Genomic DNA, 16,742 nt, shown 5'->3' with positions numbered 1-16,742 from the left:
AGGGATTCCTAGAACAAATGCTGAGAGACATTTTTGTACTGGGCATTGGCCATGAGGTAATCCTTCACAAACTGTTGATTGTTGAAATTCCGAATCTGAGCAAAGCCATAACGATAGCCCAGGCATTTATGTCCACCAGCGACAACACCAAACAGATTTCGCAGAGTAGAGGTTTCGACCAGTACTGTGCACAAAGTAACATCGTTTTCAAGCAGGAATATACATGGCAGAACGTACACGCCGGCTGCTGCTGCATGACCTCAGATGACCCAGAGTCTGCCATCAATCTTTAATGCAAGGCAGTTAACACCTTGTTGGCGTTGTGGAGGTGATCATCGAGCCCATCAATGCCGCTTCAAGCACTATGAGTGCAACGGCTGCAGAACAATGGGACACCTCCAGCGAATGTGCAGGCGAGCTGGAAACCCTGCAAATCACCACGTTGCAGAGGAAGATCGGTCCATTGTGGATCAGGCTGAATTGGAGACTCGTACCGAGCAGGCAGAAGTGTACGGGGTACACACATTCAGCACGAAATGTCCACCAATAATGTTAAAAGTTGAACTGAACAGAATTCCAGTATCTGTGGAACTGAACATGGGTGCAAGTCAGTCCATAATGAGTAAAAAGGCCTTCGACAGGTTGTGGTGCAACAAGGCACACAGGCCCAAGCTCAGCCCCATTCACACCAAACTAAGGATTAAACCAAGGAACTAATCCCTGTAATTGGCAGTGCAGAAGTCAAAGTCTCCTATGATGGAGCAGTACACGAACTCCCGCTGTGGATTGTGCCAGGGGATGGCCCCACACTGTTTGGCAGAAGCTGGCTGAGAAAAATCCGCCGGAACTGGGACGACATCCGAGCTCTTTCGTCCGTCGACGATGCCTCATGTGCTCAGGTTCTGAGCAGATTTCCATCGTTGTTCAAGCCAAGCATTGGAAGCTTCTCGGGGACGAAAGTGCAGATCCATTTGATTCCCGGTACGCGACCCATCCACCACAAGGCACGGGCGGTACCATATATGATGCGTGAGAAAGTGGAAATTGAGCTGGACAGGCTGCAGCGAGAAGACATCATCGCCCCGGTGGAATTCAACGAGTGGGCCAATCCGATTGTCCCGGTATTTAAAGAGGACAGCACGGTCAGAATTTGTGGCGACTATCAAGTAACGATTAACCGTTTCTCGCTGCAGGACCAGTACCCGCTACCCAAGGCAGATGACCTATTTGCGACCCTGGCTGGAGGGAAGACATTCACCAAGTTGGACCTGACCTCGGCCTACATGACGCAGAAGCTGGAGGAGTCTTTGAAAGGCCTCACCTGCATCAATACACACAAAGGTCTGTTCATCTATAACAGATGCCCATTCGGGATTCGGTCGGCCGCGGCAATCTTCCAACAGAACATGGAGAGCCTGCTAAAATCGGTTTCTCACACCGTGGTTTTCCAGGATGACATACTGGTTACAGGTCGGGACACCATTGAGCACTTGAAGCATCTGGAAGAGGTTCTTAATCGGTTGGATTGCGTGGGATTCAGGTTAAAACGCTCGAAGTGTGTTTTCCTGGCGCCGGAGGTCGAGTTCTTGGGAAGAAGAATCGCAGCAGATGGCATCAGACCCACCGACGCCAAGACGGAGGCCATCAAGAACGCGACGAGACCACAGAACGTGACGGAGCTGCGGCCGTTCCTGGGACTCCTTAACTATTTCGGTAATTTCCTACCTGGGTTAAGCACCCTGCTAGAACCCCTTACATGTGCTACTGCGCAAGGGAGATGATTGGGTATGGGGGAATTCACAAGAGGCTGCCTTTGAGAAAGCCAGAAATCTGTTGTGTTCAAACAAACTGCTTGTTCTATATAACCCTTGTAAATGATTAGTGCTAGCTTGCGATGCGTCGTCATACGGGGTTGGATGTGTGTTACAACAGGCTAACGAATTGGGGATTTGGAACCGGTCGCTTATGCGGAGTTTGTCCAAGGCTGAAAGGGCCTACTTCATGATTGAAAAAGAGGCTCTGGTGTGCGTTTACGGGGTAAAAAAAATGCACCAGTACTTGTTTGGCCTTAAGTTTGAGCTTGAAACTGACCACAAGCCGCTCATATTGCTGTTCTCTGAGAGCAAAGGGATTAACACCAACACCTCTGCCCGCATCCAAAGATGGGCGCTCACGCTGTCGGCATACAACTATGTAATCTGCCACAGACCAGGCACAGAGAACTGCACTGATGCTCTCAGTCGGCTACCATTGCCCACCACCGGGGTGGAAATGGCTCAGCCTGCGGACTTGCTCATGATAATGGATACATTCGAAAACAAAAAGTCACCCGTTACGGCCCGCCAGATCAGGACCTGGACCAGCCAGGATCCTTTACTTTCCTTGGTAAAAAACTGTGTCCTCCATTGGAGCTGGTCCAACATCCCAGCGGAGATGCAGAAGGCGATTAAGCCGTTCCACAGCTGCAAAGACAAAATGTCCCTACAGGCGGACTGTCTGTTGTGGGGTAATCGCGTGGTCTTGCCCAAGAAAGGCAGAGATACGTTCATTTGTGAACTGCACAGCACCCACCCTGACATTGTAATGATGAAAGCCATAGCCAGATCCCAATGTATGGTGGCCCGGCATCAACTCAGATTTAGAGTCATGCATGCGGCAGTGCAACATTTGCTTTCAGCTGAGCAATGCACCCAGTGAGGCACCAAACCGTGGTCGAGGATCCACGTGTACTATGCAGGCCCATTTCTAGGCAAAATGTTCTTGGTTGTCGTGGATGCTTACTCAAAATGGATTGAATGTGCAATAATGTCTGTAAGCACGTCCACGGCCACCATCGAAAGTCTACGATCCATGTTTGCCACGCAAGGCCCTGCCTGATGTCTTAGACAGCGACAATGGGCCGTGCTTCACCAGTGCTGAATTCAAGGAATTCATGACCCGCAATGAGATCAGGTACGTCACATCTGCCCCGCTCAAGCCCGCATCCAATGGCCAGGCAGAACAGACAGTTCAGACCATCAAGCAAAGCTTGAAACGTGTGTCGGAAGGCTCCCTGCAGACCCGCCTGTCCCGAATCCTGCTCAGTTACTGCACCAGACCCCACTCGCTCACCGGGGCTCCCCCAGCCGAGCTGCTCATTAAAAGGGCGCTCAAAACAAGGCTCTCTCTTGTCCACCCTGATCTCCATGATCACACGGAGGGCAGGCGGCATCAACAAAGTGTGTACCATGACCGCGCAAATTTGTCACACGATATTGAGGTCAATGACCCTGTGTTTGTACTCAATTATGGACATGGTCCCAAATGGCTCGCTGGCACAGTCATAGCCAAAGAGGGGAGTTGGGTGTTTCAGGTCAAATTGGCCAATGGACTAACATGCAGAAAACATTTAGACCAAATCAAATTGTGGTTCACCAACAGCTACGAACAACCTGAAGAAGACACCACCAACTTTGACCCTCCAACACACACACAAGTGGCAACCGACATCATGGTTGACCACAAAGCCGAACTCAACATCCCCAGCAGCCCGGCAAGGCCGGCTGCCCAGCAGCCCAGTGAAGAACTGACCAACTCACCCACACCCGCATTTGTACCGAGACGATCGACAAGGGAGCGAAAAGCCCTAGATCGTCAAACCTTGTAAATAAGTGTACTATTAACTTTACGAGGGAGTGATGTTATGTATTTAACCCCTTGCAACCAATATCACACTACCACCAGAGGGCCTACCTGTTGAAGTCCCAAGGGATCCCAGCATCCCTTGGGAGCACAGTATATAAGCAGGCCACCCACGAGGTACCTGCACTCTGGAGTCTTATTAAAGGAGCTAAGGTCACACTTGTTCATTGTGCACAGTTTCATCCTTTATTATGAGCATATCAAATACTGCCACTTCCCCTCCTTCCTATCTATCCTGTACATTGTGGCCAGGAATGTTTAGTTCCCATTCCAGTCCATGTTTAAGCCAGGTCTCCATTATAGCCGCTATATCAAAACCACTTTTGGATGCCGTCTTTTGGATGAGACGTTAAACCAAGACCCTGTCTGCTTTCGTGGGTGGACATAAAAGATCCTGTAATGTCTGTAAGCTTGTAATGTTTGTAGCTCCACACTGTGGATGTGGATGTATTGTGTACTGCAACTGCATAGTTAATAATAAACAGAACCAGGCAGATTTCCGAAGGCTTCCGAGAGAGCTGCCTGCCATGTTGGAAGCTGTGCGTGCTTGTGCTCTGTGAATATATCACACTTGGCGGCGAGATGGGATTTTTCGGATGACTTAAAGCTTAAATTTTGTTGGGGAAGGATTCAGCCAGCTGACAGAGAGACTTTGGAAGTTTCTGTCTTTGGAAAAAGCCACAAAATCCGAGGTAAAATACAGCACATGGTGTGAACAGCTAGAGATTAAAATGGCAGGTGTAATCGGACATTTGGGGGAATATAGACATGACCGGGAATGTCTTAAAGCATATGTGGATCGGCTAGAAATATATTTCACTGCAAATAACATAATCGAAGTTCCAGGCAATGCAGTCCAGAACCGGGCTGTGTTGGAATGTAAGAGAGCGATCTTCTTATCAGAGGCAGGTCCGGCATTGTATGACACCCTTGTAAATCTGCTTGTGCCTGACGAGCCAAAGGACACAATGCTCAAAGAGATTTTAACGAAGCTGGAGCAGCACTATAACCCCAAACTGTTAGAAATTGCTGAAAGCTATCGTTCCTGGATTTGGAATCAAAAGGCTGATGAAAGTATCAATGATTACATCGTAGCATTAAAAAAGCTATCGATGCACTGTAATTTTGGAAACTTTCAAAACCGAGCATTACGGGATCATTTTGTTTGTAGGGTGAAAAATGATGCGATCAGAAGGAAGTTATTGACGACGGATGACTTGACTTTTGAGAGTGCTTGTCAGACAGCGAGGTCGATGGGCATGGCCGAACAATATTCCAGAGAATTAAATAATAATTACGGTCGTCAGTCAACCGAGGTAAATCACCTGCAGGTTCAAAGTAAAAGACGGTGGGGGCCCAAAGTCTCAGAAACTGGAAATTCTAACAGAGCGTCGAAGTCATGCTATAGGTGCCTGGGACAACACATTGCTCAAAGTTGTCCATACGTGAAGGCAGAGTGTTTCTTCTGCAGAAAGACTGGGCATCTTGCGAAGGCATGCTGACTGAAGGATAAACCAGCTTTTAAAGCTATTAGTCCAGCATTCAAAGCTATGAGTAGAAATCCCAAGAGACTACATAGCATGGAAGAACAACAACAGGACGAGGAGATGTTAGAGTTACACGTCATCAGGAGCACGAGGTTAACGGACAGTGATTCGGAAAGCATCAAAATCCACATAGATGTTGCGGGATTCAAGATACCAATGGAAATCGACACGGGTGCATCCGTGAGTGTAGTACCGGAGTCACTATACCCCGACAAATTGGAGAAATTCAAGATAGAGCTGCGAGGCTTCTCGGGAGAGAGAATTCCTGTGGTAGGTCGTATCACCGTACCGGTGAAATATAAAGATCAATTTCAGAACTTGCCTCTAATAATAGTGAAAGGAGACAAGCCTGCCTTACTAGGAAGAAATTGGTGGAGCTCACTGAAGCTGGATTGGAGTAATGGAAGCGAGATTTTCATCAACGGATGAAATTATCAAGAAGTATCCGAAGGTGTTCTGCGAAACGGGCAGTCCGATCCAAGGCTTCAAGGCGAGTGTCAGGGTACAGAAGGACGCTAGATCGGTTTACTACAAGCCATGTTCCGTACCATATGCACTCAAGAAGAAAGTTGAGCAAGAACTCAAAAGACTAGAGACTGAGAACATTATTTGTAAGATAGATCGATGTAATTGGGCTACACCCATTGTTGTTGTACCCAAGTCCGATGGTAAGGTAAGATTGTGTGGTGATTATAAAGTAACCGTAAATCAGGTTCTAGAGGGTAATGTCCCCAATACATTGCCGAATATAGAAGATTTGTTACAACACTGACAGATGGTCAGATCTTCTCAAAACTGGATCTTACGAATGCCTACTTACAGCTTGAACCAGATGAGGAGTCCAAGTCATGTTTGACTATAAATACTCATCTAGGCTTATATCAATTTAATAGGCTACCGTTTGGAGTGTCTTCCGCCCCTGCCATATTCCAAGGGATGATGAACCAGATTTTGCAAGGTATTGAAGGGGTAGTATGTGTAGTGTCCTTACACCTTACTATAGAATCACACGAGGCATGTACTGCAGACAAGGTCACTATGTGACCTGAACCTTTATTCCCAGACCAAGAAGTGCTGATTGCGTGGGACCTCCCTTTATATATCTGGATGACCAGGTGAGGAGTGTCTCCCACAAGTTCACCCCCTGTGGTCAAGGTGTGCATTACTCAGACGTATACAGTGTACAGTGTTGTTACATAAAGGTTACAGTTATGTGAAGGTTGCAAACATGACATCACCTCCCCCCAACGTCTTTGGGTCAAAGATTGAGTCTTTCAGGCGGTCGACGCTCTCTCGTGGAGCGCCGCAGTTGGGGCTCTGGTGGTTGAGCCTTGGCATGCGTCTCTGTCGCCTGAGGTGATTCCGGCCTGTCCGGGCTGGCCGCAGGGACTGTGCATGTTGGTGAATGTCCTTGTCGCTCGTTCACTGGCAGTGGTGATCTTCCTCAGGTTCCTCAGTGTCCATGCTGAATCTTTTCTTTACTTGGTCCAGATGTTTGCGGCATATCTGCCCATTGTTAAGTCTGACCACTATGACCCTATTCCCCTTTTTGCCAATTACAGTACCCTCAAGCCACTTGGGTCCCAAAGCATGATTGAGAATGAAAACATGGTCATCAATTTCTATGCATCTCCCCACTGAGTTGCGATCATGGCACTCGATTTGGGACTGGCATTTGTCCTCAACAATGTCTGACAGGTCTGGATGAATGAGGGGCAGCCACGTTTTAAGCATGCGTTTCATGAGTAGTTCCGTGGGCGGGGCTCCCGTGAACGAATGCGGACAGGACCTATAGGCCAGCAGGAGGCGCGATAGGCGGTACTGAAGGGAGGGTCCTTGAATCCGGAGCATGCCCTGTTTTATGATTTGAACCGCACGTTCCACCTGGCCATTGGAAGCCAGTTTGAACGGTGCTGTCCTGACGTGTTTGATACCATTACCCGACATAAACTCCTGGAATTCATAGCTAGTGAAACACGGGCCATTATCGCAAACCAGGATGTCCGGCAAGCCATGAGTCGCAAAGACCATACGCAGACTTTCCACGGTGGTGGATGTCGTGCACAAATTCAATTTGATGCACTCGATCCATTTCGAGTATGCATCGACAACGATCAGGACCATTTTTCCCATGAACGGGCCCACGTAGTCTATGTGAATACGTGACCATGGCCTGGTGGGCCAGGGCCACGGGCTGAGGGGGCCTCCCTGGAAGCATTTCCCAGCTGAGCACACGTCGTGCACCTGCGAACACAGTGTTCCAGGTCTGAGTCAATTCCCGGCCACCGGGCAATGGCCTTCATTAGCACGATGCCTGGGTGCTCGCTATAGAGTTCCCTGATGAATGCTTCCCTTCCTTTCTGGGGCATGACTACCTGGCTGCCCCATAGCAGGCAGTCGACTTGGATGGAGAGCTCGTCCATCCATCTGTGAAACGGCCTGACCTCCTTGGGGCACGCTCCGTGTGCGGGCGCCCAATCCTCAGTCAGGGCACATTTCTTTATCAGGGATAGGAGAGGATCTCTGTTGGTCCAGATTTTGATCTGGTGGGCTGTGGTGTCGAAAGCCTCAATGCCCATGACCATCTCCGTGCTTTGTTCCGATGCCCCCTCGGTGATTGCCAGTGGGTGCATGCTGAGTGCGTCAGCGCAATTTATGGTGCCTGGCCGGTGCCATATGGTGTAGTCATACGCGGCCAGCGTGAGGGCTCACCGCTGTATGTGAGCTGACGCATTGGCATTGACAGCCTTGCTGTCGGACAACAGAGATGTTAACGGTTTGTGGTCCGTTTCTAACTCGAACCTTCTGCTGAAAAGGTACTGGTGCATCTTTTTCACCCCGTAGACACATGCGAGTGCTTCCTTTTCAACCATCCCATATACCCGTTCTGCCTGGGAGAGTGACCTGGAGGCATAAGCCACAGGTTGGAGTTGGCCCTCATCATTACTCTGCTGCAACACGCACCCAACCCCAATAGGATGATGCATCACATGTTAAAACCAGTTTCTTACAGGGGTTGTACAAGGTCAACAGCTTGTTTGAACAAAGCAGATTCTGTGCCCGATTGAAAGCCCGTTCTTGACAGTCCCCCCAAAACCATTCACAACCCTTATGCAGGAGCACGTGCAGCGGCTCCAACAATGTGCTTAAGTTCGGCAGAAAGATCCCGAAGTAGTTCAATAGTCCCAGAAATGATCGCAACTCCGATGTGTTGCCGGGCCTGGGCGCATGGCGGATCGCCTCCGTTTTGGATTCAGTAGGCCGGATCCCATCTGTGGCAACCCTCCTGCCCAAAAACTCAACCTCTGGGGCCAAAAACACTCACTTGGACTTCTTTAGTCGCAAGCCTACCCGGTCCAGTCGGCGTAGCACCTCCCCCAGGATGTGGAGGTGTTCCTCGGTGTCTCGACCCGTGATTAGGATGTCATCTTGGAATACGATTGTTCCAGGGATGGATTTAAGCAAGCTGTCCATGTTCCTCTGGAAGATAGCGGCCGCTGAACGAATGCCAAACGGACACCTGTTGTAAACGAATAGCCCCTTGTGCGTAGTGATGGTGGTCAGAAGCTTGGATTCTTCAGCCAGTTCCTGAGTCATGTAGGCTGAAGTGAGGTCCAACTTGGTGAACAGCTTGCCACCTGCCAGCGTGGCAAAAAGATCCTCCGCTCTCGGAAGCGGGTTTGGTCCTGTAGTGACACTCGGTTGATGGCGGCCTTGTAGTCACCACAAATCCTGACCGAGCCATCCGCTTTAAGGACAGGAACGATGGGGCTTGCCCAGTCACTGAATTCAACAGGCGAAATTATGCCCTCTCTTAGCAGCCTGTCCAACTCACTCTCAATTTTCTCACACATCACATACGGCACGGCTCTGGCTTTGTGGTGCACTGGTCTGGCGTCTGTGGTGATGCGTATCACTACTTTGGTGCCCTTAAAGATCCTGACACCTGGTTGAAAAAGTGGCTCGAATTTCTGTAGGACCTGTGAGCATGAACTTCGCTCCACAGATGAAATGGCGTGCATATCCCCCCATTTCCAGTTCATCTCAGCTAGCCAGCTCCTCCCCAAGAGCATGGACCATTCCTTGGGACAATCCAGAGTGGCAGCAGGTTCTCCGAACCATTGTGTGTGACTACCAAGTTTGCACTGCCTAGTACTGGGATAATCTTTCTGGTGTACATCCGTAGCTGCGTGTCAATGCGTTCCAGTTTGGGCCTGTTAGCTTTGAGTGCCCATAGTTTTTCAAATTGTTGGGCACTCATAAGTGACTGACTGACTCCTGTGTCCAGCTCCATGCGTACCGGGATGCCATTTAATAGAACTTTCATCATCATAGGTGGCGTTTTGGTATACGAGCTGTGGACGTCTGCCACATGAACCCGCTGGACTTCGGCACCCATAGCTTTGCCCCAAGCATCACCCTGCCTTGCAGGCCCCTCGTCTGGTTCCTCTGCCTCATAAACCAGCCTCGCTATGGGCTTTCTGCACATTCTGGCCAGATGTCCACTGAAGTTACAATTTCTACAGATAAATTGTTGAAACCTACAGGTTTTCGCAGCATGTCTGCCACTGCACCTCCAGCATGAGCTGAGATTGTTGTGAACAAAGGAACTGTTAAAGGCATTCCTCTCTGATTGTCTCTTTGATTGCCCCTGAGCACTCTGTTACTGAGTGTCAATGGTCCCATCCCGGGACGCATTGTCCCTTGTAATGGCGTGAATTGCCGATCCCCCTGCCATTGTCTCTGTTGCTGGCCCACCCTAGAGCCTGTTGCTGCCTGGGCGGTGTCGAATTGCCCTTGCCTGCCTGCGAGGTTCTGAGTCTCGTTTACAATGTTAACTCCCTGGTCCATCGCCACGTTGAAACCAGGGCTGCGCGTGTAAATTATCTTGGTCTCCTCTTCCCCTGCCATGAAGGTCTGAGCTATCAGCTTTGCCCTTTCCAAAGTCAAGTCCTTGGTCTCAATAAGCTTCCTGAAAATCCTGGCATGACTAATGCCCTCAATGAAGAAATCCCTTAACATCTCCCCCCTGCAGGCACCTGTGAATTTACAGAGGCTGGCCAAACGCCGAAGGTCTGCAATGAAGTCCGATATGCTTTGTCCCTCCCGACGCCGGTGTGTATAGAACCGGTGCCGGGCCATGTGTATACTGCTCGCTGGTTTGAGGTGCTCACCGATCAGAGTGCTGAGCTCTTCAAAGGACTTGTCCGCCGGCTTCTCGGGTGCGAGCAAGTCTTTCATCAGCGAATACGTCTTGGATCCACAGCCGGTCAGTAGATGCACCCTCCGCTTGCCAGCCGCTTCCTTTCCCAGCCAGTCCTTCATGACAAAGCTCTGCTGGAGCCTCAACGAAATCGTCCCAGTCCTCACCAACACAGTACCATTCCTCTGTGCTACTGGTGGCCATCCTTGTGGGTCATTGCTTCCCGTTTCTCGTCGCCAAATGTAGTGTCCTTACACCTTACTATAGAATCACACGAGGCATGTACTGCAGACAAGGTGACTACGTGACCTGAACCTTTACTCCCAGGACCAAGAAGTGCTGACCCTGCGTGGGACCTCCCTTTATATACCTGGATGACCAGGTGAGGAGTGTCTCCCACAAGTTCACCCCCTGTGGTCAAGGTGTGCATTACTCAGGTGTATACAGTGTACAGTGTTGTTACATAAAGGTTACAGTTATGTGAAGATTACAAACATGACAGTATGTTATTTGGATGACATACTAATTTCAGCACCAAATAGGCAAATTCATAATAACATATTGAATGAAGTCCTCAAACGGCTAGAGAAGAGCAGAGTACGAGTGTCTGCTCGTAAGTGTGAGTTATTTAAAAACTCAGTGGAGTACTTAGGGTGCAGAGTAGATAAAGATGGTTTACATCCAACCATGGAAAAATTGGATGCAATTAGAAATGCACCCACTCCCAGGAATGTCACTGAACTTCGTGCATTCTTGGGTCTTTTGAACTATTATGGGAAGTTCCTACCAAATTTGGCTACAGTATTACATCCACTGAATGAACTTTTGAAAAAAAAGGTCCATTGGAAGTGGTCAAAAGAATGCGATACAGCATTCAAGGAGTGTAAAAACAAATTGGTAGAGAACACCATGTTACTTCACTATGACATATCTAAGGAGATTAAGCTAGCATGTGATGCCTCTCCGTATGGAGTTGGGGCAGTAATCTCTCATGTATCAAGTAGTAGGGAGGAGAGACCAATTGCTTTTGCTTCACGCACACTCATTGCCAGTGAGAGTAATTATGCACAAATTGAAAGGGAAGCTTTGGCATTAATTTTTGGGGTCAAGAAGTTTCACAAATACTTGTATGGTCGTAAGTTTACCATCGTTACGGACCATAAGCCCCTAACTGCAATCCTCCATCCGAAGTCCCCAGTTCCAATGTTAGCTGCAGTCCGAATGCAGAGATGGGCTTTGATTTTGTCAGCATATACATATGATATTGAATACAGACGATCAGCTGATCACAGTAATGCTGATGCAATGTCTAGATTGCCTTCCCCATCACAAGTTACACCCGATAGGGAAGAAGTGTTTTATTTTTCATACTTGATGAACTGCCAGTCACAGCTGAAGAGATTGGTAGAGCAACCAAACGTGACCCAGTGATGTCAAAGGTGTATGAGTGTATTGCAAATGGATGGCTAAACCAGGTAACAGACAAAGATACACATCCATTCTTCATTCGTAGGAATGAATTATCAGTCGATAAAGATTGTATCATGTGAGGTGTAAGAGTGGTTATACCAAATAAATTCAGGTCCAAATTATTAGGAGACCTCCATGACCAGCACCTGGGAATGTGCTTGACCAAGAGTTTTGCACGCAGTTATTTATGGTGGCCAGGTCTTGATAAAGATATAGAGTACATCATGAATCAGTGTACGACATGTCAATCGGTAAGCAAGCAACCACCACCAGTACCATTACAGCCATGGAAATGGCCTCCCATTGTGTGGCAAAGGCTACATACTGATTTTGCTGAGTTAGAAGGACAACAATTGTTCATTGTGATTGATAGCCATTCGAAGTGGGTTGAGGTGTTTCCAATGTGGAAAATAACAACAAGTAAAACATTGGACCTTTTGCAAAAATTATTTTCTTCATTTGGCCTCCCTGAAGAGATTGTTTCGGATAATGGACCACAATTTCGTTCAGAAGAATTTGCACAATTCATGAGCAAAAAATGGTGTGAAACATACCAAGGTTCCACCATACCATCCTGCTTCGAATGGTGCAGCAGAGCGCACTGTACAACTTGTAAAACGTGCCCTCATAAAACAAATGTTAGATACAAATTCAAGGAAACGACAGTTGTCATTGGATCACAAATTGGCTAATTTTTTGATTACATATCGAAATACTCCTCATACAACTACTGGTAGAACACCAGCAGAGTTGTTTCTCAAACGACAGCCACGAACCAGATTCTCATTGTTAAAGCCAAATTTGGCACAGTCGTAGAAGAGACACAATTAAGACAGAAAGAGAATCATGATAGAGGTATAGTAAAAGAGAGAAGTGTAAAATTAAACCAGAAGGTGAGAGTGAACAACCATCACCATAAATGGGTAAAGTGGTTACCAGGAAGAGTGGTGAAGATATGTGGTCCTCGCACATATTTGGTAAAGATGTTTGATAATGGACGGGTTAGGTTTGTTCATATTGATCATATTACCTACAGACATGGAAGGAATTGAAGGTGGGAATGATTCAATTATTTCTGACTCATCAGATAGTTTTGATACACCAGTAGCAAATCCTAAATCCAATGTACTGGAAACAAATCCAGGAGAGAATCAGAATGAAAGTCTGAGTCCGAGTCAGGAAAACAAAGAGCCTGAAGTTAGAGTGAGTTCAAATGAAAATCAAGGAAATTCCGTGGAGGAAAACGTTCCTCAGGATGAACCTCGAATGAGTGTGAAATCGACACCATGTTTGGAAGGTTCTGTTCGAGAGCGAAGGTATCCTCTTCGAAACAGAAAACAAGTGGTAAAGTTAAATTTGTAAATATGGAAAAAAAAATTCCAGATTCCGGAGGCTTCGGACAGAGCTGCCTGCCATGTTGGAAGCTGTGTGTGCTTGTGCTCTGTGAATATATCTCAGATCCCATGGCACTATTTTGAAGAAGAGTGTCATGTATTCAACCAGCATTGTAACCCATGTATAAACTGACCTAAGTTGTACACCGTGAGAACACTGACCACTAGGTGGGAGACACTCCTAACCTGGACCTTCAGGTATAAAAGGGGAAGCTCCACCCACCTTCATCACTTGAGTGCTAAGGAATAAAGGACAGGTCACAGACTGACCTTCTCTCAAGCATGGGCCTCGTGTGCATTTATACTGTATAGTAAGGACGTATCAATGGCGACAAGAAACTGGGATTTAAACCACGTGAGCATGGCCACTAGCAGAACAGACGAGAGGTACTGTGTTAAGGAATGGTTGGGACAGAGATTCAACATTGTTAAAGCAGCACACAGTTCTCCAGGCAGACAAGGGCAATCGGGCATGCCCCAACATGTAGTCGAACCCAGAGGGGGAGTTCGACAGAGACAATGGCAAGCTGAACAGCGATTCACGCCATTGCAAGAGACAATGCGGCCAGTAATGGGGCCATCAACACCTGTTAATGGTGCACTCAAGGACAATAACAGGGGCAGTCAGGGATGATCGACTGGCAAGGGACCTTTTGTTTCAAACCGCAACTCATGCTGGAGGCGTGAAGGCACACACTCAGCCGGAGTTTGCAGAGATGAGCAAAATACCTGCAGAAATTGCAGAAATGGACACTGGGGGAAATTGCTGGAAGCTGAAGTTCAGCGAGTTCATGTGGAGCACGTATACAGGACGCCACCGATAATGATGAAAGTGCTCCTCAATGGCATCCCAGTATCAATGGAGTTAGACACGGGTGCCAGCCAGTCCCTGATGGGTATCAAACAGTTCGAAAAGTTGTGGGCATCCAAGGCCAGGAGGCCAAAATTATCGCCGATTGATGCACAGCTATGGACTTACACAAAGCAGATCATTCCGGTGCTAGGCAGTGCCACGGTAGTCGTGACCCACAAAGATTCGGAGAACAGACTACCACTCTGGATTGTCCCAGGGGACAGTCCCTCACTACTGGGGAGGAGTTGGCTTGCTGTCATGAACTGGAAATGGAGCGATGTCAATGCAATTTGCTCTGTGGAGCGAATATCATGCTCACAGATCCTGGACAAATTTGACTCATTATTTCAACCCGGCATTGGCACTTTCATGGGGGCCAAGGTAGTGATTCACATAAACTCGGACGCCAGGCCAGAGCGGTGCCGTACGTGATACGGGAAAAGATAGAAGGCGAATTGGACCGCCTGCTGAGGGAAGGCATCATCTCGCCAGTCGAATTCAGTGACTGGGCGAGCCCGATTGTGCCGGTGCTCAAGGTCAGGATATGTGGCGATTACAAGGCCACCATCAATCGGGTGTCACTCCAAGACCAGTACCCGCTACCGAGAGCGGAGGACCTCTTTGCGACGCTATCCGGTGGCAAACTTTTTTCAAAATTGGACCTGACCTCAGCTTACATGACCCAGGAGCTGGCGAGTGAGTCGATGAAGCTGACCACCATCACGACACACAAGGGGTTGTTTGAGTACAACAGATGTCCATTCGGAATTCGCTCGGCCGCCGCGATCTTCCAACGAAATATGGAAAGCCTCCTCAAGTCGATTCCAGGGACGGTGGTTTTTCAGGACGACATCCTCATTATGGGTTGCGATACTGAAGAACACCTCCACAACCTGGAGGAGGTGCTACGCAGACTGGACCGGGTAGGTCTGCGACTGAAAAAGGCGAAGTGCGTCTTCCTAGCTCCAGAGGTAGAATTCCTGGGGATGAGGGTAGCAGCAGACGGGATCAGCCCTACTGCATCCAAGACGGAAGCGATCCAGAGAGCACCCAGACCCCGTAACACGACGGAGCTGCGTTCGTTCCTGGGGCTCCTGAATTATTTTGGTAACTTTCTTCCCAAATTGAGCACGCTGCTAGAGCCGCTACACGTGCTCCTACGCAAAGGTCGCGAATGGGTCTGGGGGGACAGCCAGGAAAGGGCTTTTAATAGAGCACGCAATTTGTTATGTTCCAACAATCTGTTAACGCTATATGACCCATGTAAGAAACTTGTGTTAACGTGCGATGCGTCGTCCTATGCTGTCGGGTGTGTGTTGCAGCATGTCAATGCCAAGGGTCAGTTACAGCCGGTAGCTTATGCCTCCAGAAGTCTGTCCCAGGCAGAAAGGGGCTACGGGATGGTAGAAAAGGAGGCGCTCGCATGTGTATTTGCGGTAAAGAAAATGCACCAGTACCTGTTTGGCAGGAAATTTGAGCTGGAGACAGATCACAAACCCCTAACGTCCCTTTTGGCCGACAACAAGGCCATAAATGCAAACGCATCGGCCCGCATACAGAGGTGGGCACTCACGTTAGCCGCCTATGACTACACAATTCGGCACAGACCAGGCACTGAAAACTGCGCTGATGCACTCAGCAGGGTCCCACTAGCCACCACTGAGGGGGCTACTGAGCATGCTGCTGAGATGGTCATGGCTGTTGAAGCTTTCGGAAGCGAAGGCTCACCCGTGACAGCCCGTCAGATTAAAGTCTGGACAAATAGAGACCCGCTATTGTCTCTAGTCAAGAAATGTGTCCTGAATGGGGACTGGGCAGCCATGTACAGGGCATGCCCTGAGAAATTTAAACCATTTCACATGCACAAGGATGAACTCTCGATTCAGGCCGATTGTCTACTGTGGGGAAACCGCGTAGTCATGCCCCAGATGGGCAGAGAGGTGTTCATCAGAGAACTCCACAATGGGCACCCGGGCATTGTCACGATGAAGGCAATTGCCAGGTCACACGTTTGGTGGCCAGGGATAGATGCAGATCTGGAACTTTGTGTTCGCAGGTGCAACACGTGTGCCCAGCTGGGCAATGCGCCCCTGGCCATGGCCCGCCAAGCCTTGGTCACGCATCCATGTGGACTACGCAGGTCCTTTCATGGGGAAAATGTTTTTGGTTGTAGTCAACGCCTACTCCAAATGGATCGAGTGTGACATTTTAAATTCAAGCACATCCTCTGCCACGGTAGAAAGTCTACGGGCAATGTTCGCCGCCCACGGTCTACCGGACATCTTGGTCAGCGACAATGGCCCGTGCTTCACAAGTACTGAATTCCAGGACTTCATGGCAGGCAATGGAGTTAACCATGTCAGAACGGCACCGTTCAAGCCGGCCTCAAACGGTCAGGCAGAATGAGCAGTGCAGATAATCAAACAGGGGATGCTCAGAATCCAAGGGGGTTCCCTACAAACCCGCTTATCACACCTCCTGTTAGCCTATAGATCCCGACCACACTCGCTCACAGGGATTCCACCCGCAGAGCTACTAATGAAAAGGACGCTCAAAACCCGGTTATCCCTTATACACCCCACCGTGAAAGAAAT

The sequence above is a fragment of the Pristiophorus japonicus genome, chromosome 22, assembly GCF_044704955.1.
Source record: "Pristiophorus japonicus isolate sPriJap1 chromosome 22, sPriJap1.hap1, whole genome shotgun sequence".
Classification (NCBI taxonomy): Eukaryota; Metazoa; Chordata; class Chondrichthyes; family Pristiophoridae; genus Pristiophorus; species Pristiophorus japonicus.
Note: the sequence above shows the minus strand (reverse complement) of the source record.